Below are 5205 nucleotides of genomic sequence, written 5' to 3'. Positions count from 1 at the left end.
AATAAAGCGTAAAAAAAACATTCCATCGCAGTGATCTCTAAATGTCAAAGCTGAGATAAAAGTCTCTGGCTGTGCAGTTCCGCGTCTTCTAAATCACGTTTTTATTAGTGCGTCAAGATTGTGCGATGATAAAGCCAGACAACAACAAAAATGAATAAATAAATAAAAACGGGATTGCACCGCAAGGAGCATTCGAAATTGATTCGGCAAACAATTATGACGCGCTCAAGCTCGAAAGCTCGCCAAGTGAAGTACCAGGTACGTGCGCACACAATGACAACGCGCGTACAAATCCGATGAGCAAACATTGTGCAATCTGCGGCGCGAGCAGCAGCAACAAAAGCCCAACGACGGTGCCGGGAAATACGAAGTCGCGCGCTCTCTCTCTCTCTCTCTCTCAGTCTCATTATAAATTGCGAGTGACGTGCACTATGCGCTGCTGGTGCCGTGATTGCGCCTGCAGTTGACTTCCCTCCCACCCCCGTGCAATTGACATCCACTCCTCGTGGTATCGACACGTCTACATAGCCCACATCATCCCCCTCCTTCTCCTCCTCATCTCTGTGTTCTCGATGCCCTGCCCGGCACCAGACCTATGCGTCACTTCCGATTTTCTCTCCTTCGTGCATCCTTGTACGTCGCGCGTTCTCGTAAGCGCTATGCGCACTACTCTCGCGCGTTGTCTCTCGGCCGCTTCTGCGTCTTAATTTAAACGCGCCCGTCATACGACGAGCATCATCCTATCGCAGTCGCGAGCGGCAAACGGATCAATCGTTCGGTGAAATGCGACCAATGTGGTAGCTCCGATATCGCCACATCGACAACAAGGCGCGTCACGTTCCAGCGGCAACAAGTAAAATGATTACGGTGACAAAGTTGGAGGTGGAGGAGCGGCCGTGCGCTTCCACGGCCGATTTCGCTCGATCGATCACGAGTCAATTACCGAAGCGAAGGGAGGCGCATCTGCGCGATGCAAGCTGCACAAGTTGCGCTGCCGCTCAACCATTCGTGGATTACGTCCGTGGCTCCGCTTCCGAATTTTTTCGATACATTTTTATTTATTTCGGACGGCACTTTGCACGTGGCTCAGGTGCTTACCCCAACGCTGCCAGCCGCAAGAGTGGGATTCCGCTTTCTCGCGCTCTCTTCTCATTCATTCGTGCCGAATCGATATTTTCTATTTGCCGTTTTAATCGAATGTGACCTCTAGTGACAAATTAAAGAAGAAGGAAAAAACGAATAATCCATTTATTGAATAAATGCAGGATCTTAGTTTTCATAGTGCGACATTTCTTGGCAGAACATTCCAATTTCACAAGCGCACACGGATTTTTGCGATTGAAATTTTCCAGCAAAAAACGTCACGCATCAATCACGCTGGATACATTCATTTCAAGAACGCACGCGTTTTTCCGACGCTTGTACTCGATACAAACGCACGAAAAAACAGACAAGTTAATCGCATTCATCCATCGACACACACATATACCCGCAATATCGTGGGCCCTGAATCAACATAATATCAACTACATAGCATGATAGTCGTCATTGACAATCTAGAACCAACAGCTCCCGCATGAAAACAGAGAGAGAGAGAGAGAGTGAGAGAATTAAAAAGAGGAGTGAAAAAGAAAAAAGGAAGCGCGTAGTGCCACCGATGGCGCACGGTAACTTCCGCGTTTTTTTTTCCTCGGTCTTCTGCCAACAGCCGGCGATCGGTCGTCGCGCACAGATTCCCTCTTCCTCGTTGCTGCCTGCACGTAGCACCTGCTGCACCTGCGCGCACGTGTTTCTAAAACCGCTCTGCCGCTGTGCATCGCAAGCCGCACAGGCCGCTCTTTGCCTAGCATAAGCTGCGATAAGCTGCGTCACTCTGCCGCCCATCCTCTGTCCAATGACTTTACAAGTAATCTCGCTGCTCCTCCTGATTTTTTCCTCTTTGGAACTTGCTAGAATTCGATGAATAATTTATAGCGCTACGATCGTATCGCAAATCGGATGATATCGATATGATAATTTTATACAAATCTTCTGCTCGATCATGAGCTCGCTCAATGATAATCTTTTAAAAATTAGCGGAGAAGCCACTTATCTGATAATAGTTCATTCTCAGCATAATAGACACGTGTTGAATGTTCGTACTTGCGCTTTCGCTATATTTATTCAATATTTTTTCGTATCCAAGTGAAGTATTATTTCAAACGGCCGCTAGAAGACGTTGTCAGAAAATACTTTTTATAAAAGAATCCAAGTTGGAAGAATAATTATCTTTATTACTAATATTATATAAAACTTATTACTCATTGAAAGATAGGTAGTTTCATGAAGTAAAATTAAGTTGCCGATCTTTATTTTTAATGAATGCAGTTATTAAAATTATTATATTTATTGTCGCATAATCACGATTAACTAAATTATAATAGAAAGATTTGGAAAAAATTGTCCGAGGCAATATGCAAGAAGCTTCGAAACGATGAAAAATAATTTACATTTCTATAAAATGCTTCTCGACGGAGCATCGATTTCGAGAATACGTATGCAGCGGCGCGATATTTCAAATTTTATAGCAGAAGCGCCTCTTGAGATAGATCGAGCGAAAAACATTCAAGAACAACTTCTCGATATGCTCAAGATGGCGTGCCGTGTTTTGCATGAATATTGTCGTGCTAACTGTTCAAATGACGAAAACGTATCGCGAGCAGGTGTAGACAATGATTAAGAGCAAACGTCTCGCTTGCACGCGCGATAGGTACAACATTGCCTGCTCCCCTCGTGAGCAGCCGTACAGCTAACGCTATGTCAAACAGGACAATTATATGTTATCTATGCGAAGTAAAAAGAGAAGTCGGTAGCGCGCGAGCGCGCGAGCGCGCGGATATAGTGCTTACAGAGGAAACGAAACGCGCGCGCCGTGGGATTTGCCGCTTAAGCGCGGAGTGTAAATCGAGAGGACGTCAATTACACACACGTAGTCCCGGCGCGAATCGATTGTGCAATTGCTGCTATCGCGTTCGGCGCGCGCTTGTAATTTACGACTTATCTACGGGTCGTGTAATTTTCCTCGGGCGACGTTTACAACACAGGCCAAGCGAACGGCAGCGGCGACGCGCTGGCGAAGAAAAGAAAGAAAAGAAGAGAGAGAGAGAGAGAGAGAGAGAGAGAGAGAGAGAGAGAGGCGGTGCAATCGAGGCGTGGGCTTTTAAATGCATTGTGCGCATCGATGTCGATCGTGAATTAGGATTGGCGAACTGGCCTCTCTGATTCTCGTTTAATGACAGCCGCCGCCGCGAGAGCTTTTCGCACGCATATATATCACACATCCACCGAGGGGGGAGAGGGGAATTGCCGAGCTCGCGCGGATTAATATTTGAACGCGTGGTATTGTTCGAATGGTGTGTACGTGTTTCCAGTTGTGTCCTCGGCGTTTAGCTTTTCAATGGGGCTATTTAGCGGAACCTCGCCACGGCGATTAGGACAGGCGGCGTCTCATTGAATGACGCGCGTCCGTAGTGCCGGGCGTGCACGCGCGGGAAGCGAGTACTTTGCACTCCCGGAAGGGTATATCATCGAAATTTCAGCGCACCGCGCTTGCGTTCCCGATGTAACTTGGGCGCGAGAAGGGTGGCGAAAGCTCGGCCCGAGGGCTGGATGATATTTGAACTCGGATCAATGGAGATTTTACGAAATTTGAATGGCGCCAAGCGATAAGGTTGCGCGCGTTAGGGAGTTCAGCCGTAGAGCTGGTATGCCGTCGGGTGCGGGCAACGAAGCTCTCTGCAGTGTGCTTTTCGCCAAATCCCTGCTGACGCCAGCGCGCGGATGAATTTACGCCAGGCACGCGCGCAAAATATTTGCATTCGCTATGAGATGAGCACCGTGCAAAATGTAATTTTGATCAATTTTCTTTTTAACATTCGCATTTTTCACATACATGACATATTAACAGGAAAAAGTCAGAGTCATTCAGAGGAAAAGATTCAAGACGGTACAAAATCAAATATGACATTTGATTATAGTATTATAATGTTTGATGCTGCTATATATAGTAAATGATTTAGATACGAGTCAATGTTAGCTTGAATTTTTTATAAAAATTAGCGTGACGATTGGAGTGAACGTTCAAATCAAACTAATCAATCGGAACGTGAGTTCGTCACAAGTGAAAACTAAGTCGTTGGTGTTATCGACCAGCTCGAAAAAATGAAACGACGCAGGCTAGACCGAGAAAAAGTAACGCGTTGTTGGTGCATTTCCAACGCGAGATCTGCGCGAACAGCCGCAGGATCCGGCGAGATAGATATATACTTTGGACTGGAAATCAAAGTCATAAACAGACCGATTTTCAATTACGCTTTAATTGATAGGAAGCAGAAGAGATGGCTGGCGCGAAAAGGGGTAGAGATCAGCGGAGGAGGAGAACTGATTGTGCGCGCGCGCGTCGGGAGCTATTCCTCAGCTTCAGGAGCAGAGCTTTTCTTCGCCGCGGAATATATATCGGTGCGTCAGCGGCACACGTCCGCTAGCCGCCCTCGTTTATGCCATATTTGCGACCGAGGCTCTCTTTCATTCCACTTTTGCGATCTGCCCACTTAGCGCTCGGCGCGAATCCAATAGCCGAAACTTCCCGCTCGCTGATATACGCACGCACCTCTACCGAATCGGCATCTTCTCCGTGGCTTCTCGACGATAAATCCCGCGTTCTTCTTATTGTACCGCTGCTGGATCTATTGTTCTTATTGTGGGCACGCCTCCAAAGTTCGTCCGATTCAAGTTGAAGTTATTATGCGCGAGGACGACGCCTCCTCGAATAATAATATTTATGGAAAGTTCCCAGATTTCCGAATCTCCTGGCTGGCTTCTTTCAACGACAACCTCGATTGACAAGTGGTCAAAATGCGGCTTCTCCCAACACCGACGCATGAAACAACAGATTCTGATGCCGCCGGCGAACCTACGTACTAAATAACCAAGTAATTTGTCGGCGCGCCGTTGATCAAATAGAAAAGTAATGGGGCTAACAAAAGGGGGATCAAAAGGCAAAGTTAATCATTAGCGTGAACAAAGAGCGAAAGCAGAATGAGAGAGCCGCGAGCAGAAGGCCGCGCGCGGACGACAATAGCCGCTCTACCCTGAAGTGAGAGAGGCGCGCGTTTTCGGTCCACAGGGTAGGCGCTTGGCTCGCCTCGTGCGAGCCGCTCAGTCGGG

The sequence above is a fragment of the Phymastichus coffea genome, unplaced genomic scaffold (genome assembly GCF_024137745.1).
Source record: "Phymastichus coffea isolate CEN01 unplaced genomic scaffold, Cenicafe_Pcof_1.1 PCOF00036, whole genome shotgun sequence".
NCBI lineage: Eukaryota > Metazoa > Arthropoda > Insecta > Hymenoptera > Eulophidae > Phymastichus > Phymastichus coffea.
The sequence above is the reverse complement of the archived record's forward strand: the minus strand, read 5'-3'. Positions refer to the sequence as shown.